Consider the following 18,074-nt stretch of genomic DNA (forward strand, 5'->3'; position numbering starts at 1 on the left):
AAGGCACCCAAAATCAATATATCCACCACACGCGAGGATGATTATTATTGGAAGCTTAGAAAAATATTTTCGCTACCAGACTCGAATGCAGTCCAGATACGAAGGCCCTTTTGGTCCATAGCGCATTTCATCCTACCAATCGATGGGGAACCTCCGCAAATTACCGTTACTTCGATACGCGTTCATTACACCAATTTAAAATTCAGCTTGCAGTGCAAGAATCAATCGTCTGCATATTATTCACGGTGATATACACGTTTATTTCAAAATACCTTATTTTTCAGATTGCAAGCCGAATAAAAAAATCGACTTATTTATAGATGCGTCTTCATTTTTTTTGTATATATATTTTTAAATCAATTTGAAACACTATAAGTCTGTGTGTCCTCAAGTACAAATTTATTGTCATATCAACTTGCCTGTTTACTCTTTTATACATTTATTTTGTTACAGCCGACAATAGGAGACTGCACCAAGACTTAGGAATAAAAGCAGTGGAAGAGGTTACCAAAGTCTTGTCCAAAAAAAGCACAGGATTGATTCACATGTGAATCCTTATGTACAACGGAATGACTACAATAAGATTGAAGCGTTTCAAGCCATTGGATCTTCAATTTAGATTTGACGGAAGAAATATGATATATAAATGTAGACGAAAAAAAAATTATTGTAACAATTACTGGAAATGTATTAACTTCTTGAACAAAATATATTTCTAATTATGAAAAATGAAGTCACATAAATTTACCTATGTACTCTATTATTTATTTGTTTTGTTACAATAACTACATTGCCAATATGAGACTCAACCAGGACTTCGGAATAAAAGCAGGGAAAGATGTTACTAAAGTCTTATCCAAAAAATACACGGGCTTATTTACATGTGAATCCTTCTGCACAACGGAATGACTACAAGAAGATTGAAGCGTTTCAAACCCTTGTATATTCAAATCAGATTTGACTAAAGAAATATAATATATAAACGTCGAAGAATAAAAATGTATTGTAACAATTACTGGAAATATTAACTTATTGTACAAAACATATTTATAATTATAAAAAATGAAGTCACATCAATTTACATGTTTAGTCTTTTATTTATTTGTTTTGTAACAATAACATTGCTAATAGTAGACTGAATGAGGACTTTGAAATAAAAGCAGTGAAAGAGGTTAACAAAAAAATACTCGGGCTTAATTCTCATGTGAATCCTTCTAGACAACGAAATAAATATAAGAAGATTTAAACGTTTCAAGCCGTTGGATTTTCAATTGAGATTTGACTAAACATAATATTATATATAAACATCAAGGAATCGAGGAACTAAATAAAATTGAAATAAATCGAATACAAAATAATAAATACAAATAAAATTTAGTTTGTACTGAATTTAAAAAAATCGGACTGATCGAAGTCGCACTAAACAATGTATTACTGGACTATTAAATATGAACAATAATAGACAATATAAGATTATTCATTTATTATAGAACATATCCAAAATTACACCAAAGACGTGTAAAAACAGATGCTATTCCATTTCATGCATTTAATATATTGGTTAATGAAAATGCTTGCAAATTCATTTCATATTAAAATAATGCTGATAATAATTTACATTGTGCTTCGATAATAATTTGAGTTAAAACTTGTAAACTTTCAAATTTATTAGTTGGACATTTTCTCTAAAAATTTTCTAAATATAATCGTTTTATTTCCGGTTAATGTGTATTTTTTTATCATTTATTTCATTATACATATAGATTCTGCAGAGAAACCGATACCTAAAAAGTTTTGTTTTTATAAAAAATATACATAATTTTGTATACAAATTTTATTGTATATGAGTGGGCACACAGGAGGCAAAAGAGAGTCCTAATCAGGTTGTTTATATTTCAAAAAGGGCCACACGTAGATACACAAATTAGAATTTTTTTTATTTAATGAAATTGCATATTTTACAAATTACATATAAAAAAGAGAATAATTATTTCAATATACTAGTAATAAAATTAAAATTTAAAAATAAAACTAATGAAAGCCGCACTTGACCCAACAATGAGACGCATGCAACTCTCGGAGCCGCATTTGCCCAGAGTAGGTATATACTTTGCTTAATTAAAATTTAATTTTTTTTAACATTTTCAAACAGGACTAATTTTCATAATTAATTAATATAATTCACTTTTTATTATATATACATTCACATATATTTCTTTTCAATTGATTTACTACTTGAAACAAATCCAAGCACTCGAATCTATCTATATATAAAAAATAAATAAATAAATATCAGTGATGATAAAGTTTACCACAATAATAAAGTCTTCATCTTAATCATTAATTTGCGGCAGAGGGAGAAAAACTCGAACAAACAATAATAATAAGGGAGAACTTGTTAATAAATGTTTGCAATAAATTGGATTGGTCAGAAAGTGTTCGGTTAATCGGAAACAGGCGCAAAAAGTTTTCGTTCCCTTGATTGACTTTGGTTGTATGTGTGAGACCAATCGTATTGAAACACACACACACATAGAGAAACGCACATACATACACACAGAGTTTTATATATTTTTTTTTCCTGTAGTTTCATCCAGCTTCTCGGCTATTCCTTACGGGTTGGCTGGCACGAACAGAAGAACCCCCCTTTTCGATTCTTGTATTCGAATTCGCCGCTTTACCCTGACCGGACATAAAATAGATGGGATGAACTCGGCCGGTAAATATATAATTTATAGCGACGTGCTGACCCGCTGGAAATCTCATTGGGCGATGTCGTAGATTCATGTCTCACTTATCTTGAACCTCTACTACAGATTTGTAGATTCAACGATCTTACACCACAGAGAATTATTGATTTGTACCATGGAAAAATACTTAATATTTCATATAATTTTCTAATTAAACATTTATGCTCATTTTTTATTTATTTATTGTATACAAAATTATTTTCTATAAAACTGTTTTTTCAAGAATGGAATATTTTTGGAATTCAAGAAGTACCATTTCAATACTTCTAGTAAAAATAGGAGTTTCAAAATTAGAGAATATTAAAACAATAATTCTTTATAAACGTAGTTCACTAGTAAATAGTTTAGGTCTCATTATCCTTACTGCTTATTTATAAGTAAAATTTTCAAAGTTTTCGTAGAGTTTCTGAGAGTAGATGTAAATAATCTAAAACATGATTATTTTTTAAGTTTAATTCTTAGCATTATATAAAACTTTAACTTGCAGTTAAAAATATATGTTGATATATTCCAATAATAATGTTGAAAACGATTGCAAATGAGCACAAACAAATTTTGAAAATTCAGACATTTTTTATGTCGTATAATTTTATTCACAATGTAAACAGTAAATATAAGTCGCGGTTGACATTAGATTTCTCGGTGCATAGTTACCATTATGATGACTTTTAATTTTTAAATTTGTTGGTTGGCTGTCGTCTTGTAGGTTAACTTCAGTAGTATATTGATGCTCTGCGATTCTACTATTTCCTTTGACTGTGATTCTGTTGCTATTCTTAACACTGTCATTTTCCATCGACTTGGCTGAATGTCCATATGCTGAACTTCATTAATTTGACTGTCCAGTTGTGATGAACCATGGCCCTATTGCTGCAAGCACAAAATCGTGGGTAGGTAGACTTAATCATTCGGCTATTAGTCACCCAAAAATCCAGACATTGAAATTGAATTTTTTATAGAATTGTTTTACCTATGTCAAAAAGATGCAACAATATTTCATAAGGCTTTTGGCCTTATTATTCTCCTGGGATTGAAAAAATCTGTGTCAATAGTTCTCACTTTATGAAATCCATTGTATTTTAGAATAGAACAAGAAAATGAGAATTTATAGAAAATGGAGACTAGTATTATGTGTAAATAATCTCTTTATGCCCTCATAAAACGCAATATTACCATTTTATTAATAATATTTGCAAATTCAATTTAAATTTAATTTTATTTTTTAGATTATTATATGTAAAATGTAATATCATTATTATGGACAGTTAAAATATGAAGTTTTCGTGGCTAATTGGATGTGAAATGTGTGTTCATACAGTTCGAGTAAAATTTATCTGACAGTTCAATTGAATAATAATGCTAACAATATTAAAAACTGACCTGCACGTACATTTCAATGATGTTATTACTGAATATGGGTTAGAACGTTGTATGGTCGACATTTGTTGAATTATTTCGAAACATAATGGTAATTATAATCCCGTACAATACGAACAAACGCAAAAGCAAAACCGGAGCACAGACGCATACAGGAAATTGCTGAATGAAAATAATCCCTTAATTAATTTAAATTAATATATACAATGAAATTCGCAACGCGTGGATTAGATTAATTCAATCTGTCCTGCATTTATTTTAATTGAATATTTTGAATGAATTTAAATGATATTCTATTTCGGAATTATATAAAATAAAAATAGAGAATTACAAAATTATTCTATACAAAATTTGTTTGGTTTATTTAACAAAAAGACAAATTTTGTATAGAGCAAATTTCGAACTGAAGGAAAACTTTTAACAACTGTATGAAATGAAACTTAGTACAAGAGAAGTTTAAAGATAATTTACTGCTAAATAACAGATAAATCTTAAACTCATTGAACTTATTAAACCCGTTCATAATTCAAGTCGCAATCCAGGAAGTTTGGAAAGTTATTAAAATATAATTACAAAATTATTTAATAATAAAAATTCACTTATCATCGGTATAAATTTTACTTTATTCGATATGAATAATTTTCTGAAATCAATTTAATACAAAAAATAAATTGATGATTTATTTGAATGAAAATGTGATTTATCTACAAGTTTAATAATATTTTATATACGTAACAAATAATAGTTATTTTAATGATTTGTATTACATTTCAGTGAAAATCTCTGATATTTGCTCAATTTATCATAAGAAGTTCATCACATTTCAATTCGCATACTTTCATAATAAATGTTACTATATTTTTATATAGGAGTTGGCATGTCAAAGGATCCGTATCTGTTGTTTGCTTTTCTTTACAGAATGTTATTGTTAGAATTTCATAAATAATATTTGAACAATGCGCGGACTAGACGTGCGCTTCTAGCAATTCATGAAATATTTCAGTACGTCTGAACGACATTTAAAAATACGTGAAAAGCATGTAACCGTAGCAAAGGAGACGGAATTCTTTACATTTATTGCTTGTTAACGTGACACCCGCGAGAGCAAAAGGGGAGCCGTATCTACGTACCGCCAGCAATCTGCCAGACATAAATAGAAACTGATTTTTATTTATTTACTTTCTTGCTGCTTTATTCGTTTACTCCGATGTGCACGTAATTTGAATTTCCCGGCGACAACATTCACTTACGAGTCGAGAAAATAATTTTAATAAGAACGAGGTCGAAATCAATCAATCGTCATTCTTTAATAACTTTATATTATTTATTTTCAATACTCGATATTTAATAAACCTTATAAATCTATGTAGATGTAGTAATTTTTTTTCATATCCATAACGAAAACACTATTATCTTAAACACTTATTCCCAATGTCATTTAGCAAAAGTTACAAGCTGTACATATTAAATGGAGTACTAACAGAAATGTTTATAAAATCAGATATGTCGGATTTAATTGTGAAATGAAACAGAAATTATGATTTAATTGGATTTTTTTTATTGATTTATAAAGTAGACATGCTGGCATTGCAAAGCAGATGGCTCAATTTCTGAAATAACGCGTTGGATCTCTGTTTTCGGTTCAGGAATTGTTTGTGGTTTGTTAGCATAGATCTTGGACTTTACAAAACCCCCAAAGAAGCAATTAGCATTTCTGGAATTCACACGACCAGGAAAATGTTATCTTAACAAATCGATGGTTTCTCTTACTGTGTGGCATGTCATCATCCTGTTGATCCCACAAAAGGATAGATTATTCTCAAAAAAAGCCCATAATCCGCACCAAACAGTGACTCTTTATGGGTTCATCGTTTTTTCATTAATAACTCGAGGATTTTCAATGCCCAAAATTCGACAATTCTGCGTATTAACAAAACCATCCAAATGGAAATGAGCTCCATCGCTAAAGATGATGTTTAAAAAAAAGTTTAACAAAAAACTCTTCGAACAGTCTCCGCAAAACTATGGACACGTCTAGATTTTAACTGTATGGCGTATTTTGTATATAATACATAGAGGACATTGGCTTTGGGGGTATGGCAGAAAACATTTTGAGAACCACTGTTTTAGTGGGTAAAAATAGTACTATATGACCCCACTCGTTTTCTCAAGGTATTTTCTCTATCTACAAAAATAAAGACAAGAAACTACAGCATTACCATGCAGATTCATTTAATATAGGGTAATATGAAACTTTCAAAACGAACTGAATTTGAATTCAGCAAAATTAAAAGAAATTTTAGAACTTAGTACATAATATTATTTTTATAAATAATACTTCGCGATCAGTCCAGTTTCAAACAATCCAATATAATCTGAAATTATTATAAAGCTGTACTATAAATGACGAACTTATAATGGAATATGCTGCAACCAACAAAGTTTTATTCTTGTATTTATTTAAATGTAAAAGGTGTTTAATGTAATCAAATACAAATATTCATTTTTTTTTAATTTTATATTTATCTACACTTATTCATTATTTATATCACAAAATGTGATACAAAGATTAAGCCAACTAAATTAATTTAAAGTAAATGAGAATTTTAATTAAAACTATTTGGTAGCAAAAATAGGATGATAATCATGAAAAAATGTGGAAGTAATATCGAAAGAAGAATGTACATATTTGCCTTGTAAGACACTACGTAGCTAGACAAATCTGAATTTTATAAACGATATATAGTTAGTAACAAATAACCTTTTATTTTTAGAAAATATATTTTTTATAATAATGTCTATTCACAATCTGTTTATGAATGTGAACATTGAGTAAATTTAAGATCGCGGTTGACATTAAATAGACAATCTTTCCCGGTGGATAATTTGTTGGTTGGCTCTCGTCTTGTAGGTTAACTTCAATAGTATATTCATTCTCTGCGATTCCACTATTGCCTTTGACTGTGAATCTGCTGCTATTCTTAACACTGTCCATCAACTTGGCTAAAGGTCCATATGCTGAACTTCATTCATTTGCATTTGAACGATGGCCTTATTGCTGCAAGCACCAAGAGGGCCTGGCTTGACCAGGATTCGAACGGGCGCCGTTTCGATCATGAGTAGGGCGACTTAGCCATTCGGCTATTAGTCGCCCTTTTGGAAAATATGGTACTATTAATATCAATATAATAACTACTATAATTTAAAGGTTTAGTAATTAAACATTATTAAAAGCACTACTAATCGTTATTTCTCTAAAGATTAACTACTGCAAATAACATTTATTTATATCTATGTGTGCAGTCATCATCCATCTTCGAAAGAGAACGGGTATCAATTATTTATTTATGTTGGTGCAAATAAAATATGATGGCCGTATTAAAATTTTATGCTGATAATTCCAGGCTGCGAAGGAGATTCGTCTTATATTTTTTTATAGTATCGAGAGTGGTGCGGAATGAAGAGAGAGAGAGCCACATTTCCTAAGCGGCTATAGGGGTGGATGGTCTGTAATGTATTGCAGCAATTTACCAATGGCTTTTTATTGCCTCTAAAATACAGACGTTTATAATAATTTGCCCGATAATATTTCGATCGTTTCGAGAGGCGTGCATTTCACTTCGATTACGTCCGAATGCGGATTATATTATGAAAATTTCAACAACATAAAACCAGCAATGGACGTAAATTGACGCATAATCATTTCCACTATAAATGGATGGGGCTTTAGTTTATTTAGTTTGTAGTTAATGACTAAAATGCGGCTTCGCAATTGATGGAATACATAGCGAAATTTATAAATACAATCATGATAATTCGAGTGTTTTATATGAATAAAATTTTATATTTTAATCTCAGTTTTATAACTATTACATATTACTAAACAAGTACTAATTATATTCTTCTATTCTATTCTATTAATTAATTAATTTTAATGTTAAGCAATGTACATAAATTATGACTGTGATTTTCAATCCTAAATTATCTGTTATTAAGTTTATTATATAAATCTCCTCCTCTAGTGAAGAATCTCTAAGATCTTTCCCTATAGGATAGAAAAAGGGTAGGCGACTCCGCATCAATGGCTATGTTGGAAAATTTATTTTACTACTAAAAATTACTCAAAAAAGGATGTCTACCTTAGGGGTAGAGACTAACTAGGATTATTTTTTGCATCATGAAATAGTATAGATTAGTTTATATTTCACAGGTGGTAATCTATGTTCTTTATACTAAACTTCACTATATGAAATTGAACTACACTAATTTAATTTAAACTAATCTCAACTGCCATAAACTAACCGCAAGCTAACCTACATTACTTGATAAGTTTTTAACCTAATCTTAATATAAGACATATTTTAAATGTTTTCTACGATATATTATATAAATTATTGAGTCATTTAAAAAATTAGTATATGACTGCTTTATTACTCGCATAGTGCGGATTCAGTGAGTCAGGATTCACTATAATCCGGTTTGAAATAAATGTAAATTATTACGAACTAAGTCAGGTTACTTTAGAATAATCGAACATAAATTAATGTAAACTAAGCTTGATATATATTTTTATGTAAGATATATAATATTATTATGTTATGTATATTTTTTCTTTAAATGAAGTAAATGAACACAGCGAATGATTAATATTTATAAACCCTCTTTGCAAATCGGGGACTAAGTAGTCTAAATTGCAGAGGCTGATATTTCCTTTTGTCTTGAAATTGCAAGAAAATCAAATCACTCATCGTCGTAATTTCTTTCTGTGTTATCTCACCAGTAGCTTTGTATGACGTAATTCCCTAACGCAGAGGAAATTAAATGTAATTAATTTAATGGTAATATGATTTATACCGGGACAACTGAAAGGGACAATAAAATTGAAAGCTTAAGAGATCAAGTAATAATAGCCTCGTAACAATGCAACGCTACCGTCAACTCAGGATAAAAAAGAAGATACAGCAGAAAGTGATTCTGTATTGTAAGTCAACCGTGAAGAGATTTAATAATTAAGGATTCGTAGACGACGAGGGAGTGCTGAAGAAAAGTGTCTGACGAGAGGAATGGAATAACAATAATAAATATGAACAAATGACCCGGTAATAAATCATCTTGGCTGAGGGGTTGGTGTTTTTGGGGATGAGGGGTGGTTGGTCCGCTTGAAATGTTGCGGTGGCGGGATTTGAATGATCGCACTGTGCGCAACTATTTATCCACTATTTGCATTGTAAACAAGTGAAATTAATGACGAAAAGTTTTCCCGAGGAAAGCGCAACCTCGTTAATGGTCTTGGAGCACGACGGGCTCCCTGTTTACACCGATTCCAAGCCTCCCCCAGAAACGAAACTCCAATCGATTATGTTGATCGCCCTCCGGCAAGGCCTTCGAACCACCCTCCTCCACGTCCCTCTTGTCCTTTCATCCTTTGTAGATTTTCTTTGAGATATGCGCGGCAGCATCCATTTAGGATTGAGACGAATGACTGACTGGGCTCAAATTACACTGCAGTCGAAATCCATTTTACATTGGATTTCACCCTACCGTCTCCCCTTTTTCCGCCCAAACTTTCCACCCTTTTCATTTTATTCCAGGCGAGTAAGAAAATAATCTTGAACCTAATATTAAAAAAATATATATATATCGGCTGTTTATGGTTTCTTCGGAGAAGTTCTACGCTTGGATTTGTAACCAGATACATTACATAAATATTATATTTTCTCTGCTCATCGGATCGTTTACTGTAAAGTTTATTTCTTCATTTTTCTTTTGAAATTACAAAGAAAATATAGGTTGGAAAAGTAAAACCTAAGAGAAAAATATTGAAAAATATTTTTTATTTATTTTGTATTTGAAATATTTTATTACATATGTATTATATCATATCAAAGATGATTTTTACAGCAAATATTACAAAACTAAATATTATTTAATCATGTTTCTTCCATATTAAATTATTATTACATTTACTCAAATATTGGAAAACGTATTTAAATAAAGTTTGAAACTTAATGATGATCACAAATAATAAATTACAAAATAAAATAGTTTGTAATTAACTTCAATGTTATTTATATTAATAACATTTAAATTAATTGACAATACTTGTGATGTATAAGTATTGATAAATAATTTAAATGGTGATATAATAATATAAAGTTACTAAAATTATTTCAATTTTCATAATTATTGAAGATGTATTTTGTTTAAATAAAGCCCAAAGTGGAAAATGGAAATAATTATATAAGTAAATCAATATTCTTACTTTCTTGAAAATAATGTAAATATTTGAACTTTAAATATATTTATTTACAATATCATTGTTTGTATTAATTTATTTAATATTAAATGCGAGTGTCTCATTTTTATTAATATTTTTCACATTTCCTGCTTAAATCGATTGATTTTGTGCTGTGATAGCATCTTAAATTAAATGTTCTATAGAGTAAGCAATAATAATTAACTTTTTTTTATGTCGTGTAATTTTATTTACAGTCTGTTCATCAATGTAAAAATTGAGTAAATTTAAGATCGCGGTTGACATTAGGTGGGTAATCCTTCCCGGTGGATAGTTACCGTTATGATGTTTTTTTATTTTAAATTTGAAGGTTGGCTGTCTTCTTATAGGTTAACTTAAGTAGTATATTGATGCTATGCGATTCCACTATTTACTTTAACAATGAATCTGCTCCTATTCTTAACACTGTAATTGTCCATCGACTTGGCTGAAGGTCCATATGCTGAACCTCATTCATTTCACTGTCTATATATGATGAACGATGGCCCTATTGCTGCAAGCACTGGCACGTGGGAAGGGCGACTTAATCATTCGGCTATTAATCGCCCATAATTAAAAAATAAGAAAGTTTATAGAATGCGCAGTAATTATTTCATACTACAGTAAACGTACTGAAACTTATATCAAATTCATTTGCATCTTATCGAAAATACGATTTATGAAAAAACACAACAGTGATAAATATCGTAGGGAAATGAAGATAATTTAAGGAATCATCAAGTTACTAGAAGAATATGAACAGGGATGAAGCAAATGGAAGTTATTCGTTTTACCAAAATCACGATTTACATAAATTTTGCATATTCAATTTGGGAAGGAAATTATGACGATTTTAACGAAAACGTTAGAAATTTATTAATGGCGCAATTTGTGTGCTCCGTGCAAACATTTTGGAGCTCCGGCGAAGTAAATACCGGGAATGTAATTTGCAGCACTCCGCCCTTAGGTTAAAAAGCTGTCATCCTGCTTTTACATCGCGAATTAGAATGATAAAGAACTGCGAAGCCGGAAGTGCAAATACGTATGTAAAATATATATAAATAAATGTCGCATTAAAATAATATTGCTACCACAAAAGATTTATCCGACTGTAAATATGTCTGGCAATAAGAATGCAATTACGACTGAGCTTTTACACGGCGCGTCAAAGAGACGTAGACAAATGGATGTGATGCATTGAAAATTGGAATTTTACCTCTCTCCACGAATATATATGTATATATAAATAAATATATATATATATATAAAAAAGAGAAGCCATCACTTAAAAAGTAATTGGTTTTTCTTTTGGCGTTCCCTCCGTTCGAGAACCTTTATTTTTAGTTTTGTCGCTCACTGTATTTTATTGAATTAATGTGATGTCTACGATCGGAGCAGACAACCTAACCAATAAATTTAAACGGGTGGAAACTGCTGCCCTTCACGGCTTCGGGTATAAAGGAAATATTCAATGGAGTATGAAATGATACTTTCAGGGTCCAATTAAATTCAGACCGAGTCGACTTTTTGTTCCCCATCTTGTAGTGAGCGTTTCTATTCTTTTTCCATTTTCCACTTTGGGCTTTATTTAAACAAAAATTGTAGGTAGGATTGGAAGGGTGCAGCGGAGAGGAGAATCAGGGGGTTCGGGGGTAGGAAGAAGAGTTTATTTGTCGAGGCTTTAAATAAATATAGTGCTTCGTTGATAAGTGCACTAGGGATATACAGGACTGTCTTCGGATCTCAAGACGGAATATATACATAATATGAGTAGACGGATTCATGGGGAAAATATGCGCTCCGGTTGTGGGCCCACTTCAGGGAGTTATCCGTTAAATATAATACAAATATAGTCGGTCGAAATCAAGATTTATCCGAGCACGATATTTTCTTTTTTATTTTCTCTTCTCTTCGTCGGAGAGAAGGGCCCACGGCACGGAATAAAATTGCATTTAATAGAAGTTTATGTAGGTTAGCTGCTTTGGGAATTTTAATTTGGCTCCCCGGATTAAATTATTTCCCAGTTTATTAAACACTTATATTATGCTGCGGTAAACCTGCAACAACAAAATAAAAGGATAAAAACTACCGCTGCTTCTTGAAACATTTCATCCATTCATTCATAAGCATTTCAGGAGAATTAATGTTAATTTTACTCACCGCAAACATAATTTTTTTTTATTAGCAAGTTTTTCTCATCGACTAAATGATTCTTCAGCTCAGTATTTTGTATGGGTTTCTATAGTAACCCAATAAAAAAAAATATTTAGTTTTACCTGAAAAACTTTTTTTCATTCTGTCTTGTCAAGTACGGTTAACTGAATGTCAACAAATACCGCACCAAATTATCGTAACCACGACAAATGTTCAAGCTTTTGATTTAAACTTGTATCCATCTAGACTTTTACATACAAAGTGTACTCTTCAAAGTCATTCCCTATAATTCTATAATATATAATTAGAATTTATAAATGATTATATTTATCTTGCCTCGCAGTAATTCCTTCTTCTCATTCATAATAATTTTATTTAAATTACATTTTTTAAATAACAACTATTTTTTATAACCTATAAATAGAAGAACAATAAGTAAATTTATAATGTATAAATATTATGAAGATGGGGAACTCAACAGTATCCATCTGTATAAATTTGCACAATGTCATTTAATTAAATTTAGAATGTTGCAATTTTTGAGTCGATATGTTTGTGTTAGATACATTAGATAACACTAGGATTTTATACTGACATGATTTGTTATAACTCAATATTCCTTCTTCAATCGTTTTGACACAAATTGTATCACCATCTGTTATTATGACGTGATATCCAGTAGCGGATTGTAAGAATTTATCCTAGTGGGGCTGCATCGATAAATCTAAAAAATCAATTTAAAATATTTAATATAAATTTCAGTCTAAGTTTGTTTCTACAATCAAATTTCACAATAGTATTAATAAAACAAGAACTTTTATTTTATACTGGAGGGGCTGAATGGCTGCAGCCCTTATGGGTGAGCTGCCACTGGTAATATGACAATTGAAATATAATTTATAATGCAATCAAGGAATGCAGAATGAAACAAAAAATAACTTCAAAAATAATAATCTACACGTCAAAGAGATGTCGGTATTATACTTGCATTCCGTGTTCCGCGAAGACAAATCTATATAATCCATTCGTTCGTTTGCTATGATTGTGAACTTATGTGAAGTGTCTTGTGATTTGGTTATAGTTTCATGTGCTCTTTGATTTCTGAAAGAACATAGTGTTTTGGAAAAGGATAGCTGAGATGCTTGTAAGTAATTTTAAAAATTTTAATATTGTCTTGTTCAATTTTTATTGATACTATATTCTTTGATATTAGGTATCATGATAATAATATACAATGTACGTTCAATTTTCATTATATTGTTTGCATATTATATCCATGAAATAAGGATGTCATAAACATTTAGCCATGCTTTTGTTACACATACCTTGTATATGTGTCATTATGTTAAGAAATTTTCAAATTACTTGAATTACTAATTCTTCAGTAAACTAGTTTATAATTTTGTGTTTAGAATATATCTGATAATCATTACGTATTTTGGTAGATTATGATCTACTTGGAATGGGTTTGACAGTTCGGTTAATATTTGTAATTGACTTTCTTTTTGTAGAGTTAATATAATTGCATAATTTATCAACATATGATTTATGTCAAAGCTAATAACACTAATAGAAATAATGATTTGAAATTAATTTACAGTTACTTTCTATCTTTAAAAATTCATGATAAGATGAGAGCCGTTATTTAATATTTACTTCTATTACCAATAATTACATATTTATTTTATATATATTTGTTTATGTGGTACACAATGACGTTCATTTAATTATTTTAATTTAGTTGCATAATTTATGAACATATGACTTGTCAAAGCTAACGACATCTAACAAAAATCATGTGTTCATATTTAAAATTAATTTATAGTTATATTCTTTATTAATTATTTGAAATTTTGAGCTGAAGTTCCATTGTTCTTATCTACTATTTACTTCTATTTTTGATAATTTTATTTTCTTATTATGGATCTAAAAAAAGTCATTTGTTTATCCATGTTAATCATCATTTTTTTTATAGAAAACTTTAACAATGATAAGTTTTGTTAAATTAAAAAAATTACTTTCGTTTTTCTAATTTTAAATTAAAGTTAATGACAGTTTATAAAAAATATAGGAATATATATGATTTTTTTACAATTATTTTCCATCTTTTCGAATTGATTTATGAATTTAAAATTAACATTTATTTTTTTCTTTTCTGACACGAGATGTTTCAAAGCATAGAAACAAACTTTTATAAAAAGCAATATATTTGTTATACAAACTATCAACATTTGTTTTTTATAACTCTAAATAAAGTTGATAAAGTAAAATCCACAAATATTCTGCATTTGTTAAATTTATCATGTAGAATTAATTATTAATTGTTAGTAATTGTTAACAATTCTGTAGTTTTTTTTTAATCTACAATTAATTAATGTCCGTTTTGCTGAATTGAGGTAGAACTTAACTACTTTTGAACATAAAACTTTTTTTTAAATTTTCGCATAGTAATTACAAAAATTATATACAACTTCAATTATCTTTAGTAAAATATTTTTTTATAAAATATTGTTGTAATATTCTTGAAATATTTATGTACCTTTAGTGGTAATAGCGTTACCTTTTACTTTTTTTAAAATTATTATATATATATATGAGACTTTGACTTTGATTTGGTATTACTATAAGACTAGTTGAATTTATACATTTTTTCCCGAGAAACTGAAATTACAAATACAATTTCTGAAAATTATCAATCCTTCAAGATATACTTGTATCCAATTTAAGAAAAATAATATTTTGTTTATTTTTCTTTGTATACATATTACTGTTTATGATCAATTCCAATAATATCTTTGTCATTTATACAGTTTTATTGTAATTTCATTAATTTCTATGTCAATTTCTGTAGTGTAATGAAAATTATTAGGAATATTTTATGTTTATTCTAATTTCTTCTCTTTTTCTAAATATACCAATTAATAAAAAAAACCCAAGAATGAAATTGTAATACCTAATATTTTCTATTTACAACTTATATAATTTAATATGATTTCAATAATTTCTGTAACAATATGAGAATCATCAATCAATTTCTTGATTACTTACACCACCAAAATAATTTGCTTATATCGTTATAATGTTTTACTAAAATGAGAAATTATATAGAGAATATCTTTATTAGATTGTCAATTCATTAAAATGTAAATATAAGAGTATACTAGTAAAGGAGAATAAATTGAAAATAACTTTATTAGATTGTATTTTTTTTTTATTATTGTATAAAACTGTAACTTGATTTTGAAGAATTTCCTATGCACGTCTATTGCTTTTTATTCGTTTAGTATCTATATACATAAAGCAAGCCATGGATGTTGTGTGAAATTGACTATAATTTTTGTTGGTTCAGTGTAGGAAATTGAAAATAATTTATATGCAGAACAGGGAACAGGGGCCACGCTTGAACCGTCTAACCCAGTCTGTCTCTCCTCTCACACTCAGTCTGTATGTCTATATATCTTCTATCTCTTTCAGTATGTATATATATATATACACACACATATATATGTATATATATACATATATAGTGTGTGTATGTATTTATATATATTCCCATGGCCCCGCGCGCATACAACAGATTCGAGGGCGCGAGGAACGGCTGAGTGGGAAGCTTCCTGTTATATCATTAAATAATAGCAACTAGCGATACTATTTTATCCCCTCGGCTGAACACTGGCGCAGTTTATATGAAAATGGGAATGTAGACGTTGCGAACTTCCACAGAACCGAGCCTTAGGTAATGTTCCATGATAATACGTCGCATCCTCCTCTTCCAAAACTGTATGTGGAACTTTCATATTAGCACCAGATTTTCATATCTATCTCGCGAATATATATATATAGACAACATGCCTGTCACATACCAACTCCCCCATCCTTCCGTTGAACTTCTAATTTAATTACATGTAATATTAAATTCATTTGCATATCAAACACATTTTAATTATTACTCGAATGAGAAGAACTGACTTACCTAAAAGTGGGATTAGAAGCTTCGAAGAAACTGAATATCTTATGTTTATCATATTTAACGTACACATTATATTTACATGTTACTAATATTCCATTTACGTAACAAAAGTTATTTTATATATTAAATTTAAAATAGAAAAAATTTTATAATTAATTTTATAATAATTAATAATTATTGTTATAGATGAAATGTGTATATTTGATCTATGACAACTTTAAAATTATTCTATAATTATTTTTGTACTAATTAAAAGGACACAAATAATAATGAATATTACAATTTTTATACAACGTTAATTCCCAGATTTTCCTAACACAATCATTATAAAAAATCACACACCAAATAATTTATATATTTATTATTCTGGAACAATTGCAATGTAAACAATTTAATACAACTAAGTAATTATATAGGAGAAACCCCTAGATTTTTTTTTATTTCAAAAAATATTTTTTAATAAAATTTATTTTTATACCGAAATATTTAAGTTTAATGAAACTTCTCAGAATTCACGGTATTTGTGCACAGTTCCACAAAGTTTCTTGATTATATAAACACATTTAGTCCGTTACTTCGTCCAATTAATATATGAAATGTACATAAAAGTAGTACACTATTAATTATCAACAAAATCAAAAATAATATAAATATGTTTTAAACAATTATAAGTCAATATTAAAAGTTGTATAAATAATACCATATTTTATATTTCTATAATAATATATCAATATTACATTATGCAACATATTTAAATACAAATTATTAAATTATATTAGTAGGTTCAAATTTTGACTATTAAATGTAATTGTTAGAAACATCTACCACCAATTCAAATAAATGCATATATTCAAAGTAAAACATTAGGTTGGTGCATAATTATCAGGAGTTTTTGTTATTAAAAATTACTGCTTTGTATACTTTTTTTTAATAAAATATTATTTGTAAATGAGAAGCAGTTATTGAAGTAGATGGTGTAGATGGCTTCGAAATAATGATGTAAAACTGTTATTGTTTTTCTTTTCATAAAAAATATTGTTTAAAAAACGCTTGAATTGTGCAACAACAAAAATATACATAACTAAAGTTAAATTAAAATATTTGGACAGAAATACTTTATTGTAAGATTTTTTTTTTACAATTTTTACAGATTCAAATATTATGAAAATATTGAAACAAATTTAAATTGCAATTAAAATATATTGAAGGTAATTAGTTCAGATTTTGTAAGATCGTGTGTTCATTGGAGTTTTATGTCCAGAACATATATATATATATAAATTGTTATAAAAGTCGCAAACCTTTCTGGAGCAGCCTTTTGGGTAGGAAAGCCCATATTTCTGTCGGTGCAACCTGTTTTTGCGCTGCCAGACTCCATGAATCATGCGACACCGACTCCTATATAACATACCATATTTCAGCAAAATACAACTTGCCGAAGTAATATGATTCCAGCCACCAAATACACAATGCTGGAGGGAATATAGAGAATAAAGAGGAAACTGAGACGAGAAAGGCTAATAAGACATGAAGTAGACGATTAGTAATT

The sequence above is a fragment of the Nicrophorus vespilloides genome, unplaced genomic scaffold (assembly GCF_001412225.1).
Source record: "Nicrophorus vespilloides isolate i.1.1-1 unplaced genomic scaffold, Nicve_v1.0, whole genome shotgun sequence".
NCBI classification, from domain to species: Eukaryota; Metazoa; Arthropoda; class Insecta; order Coleoptera; family Silphidae; genus Nicrophorus; species Nicrophorus vespilloides.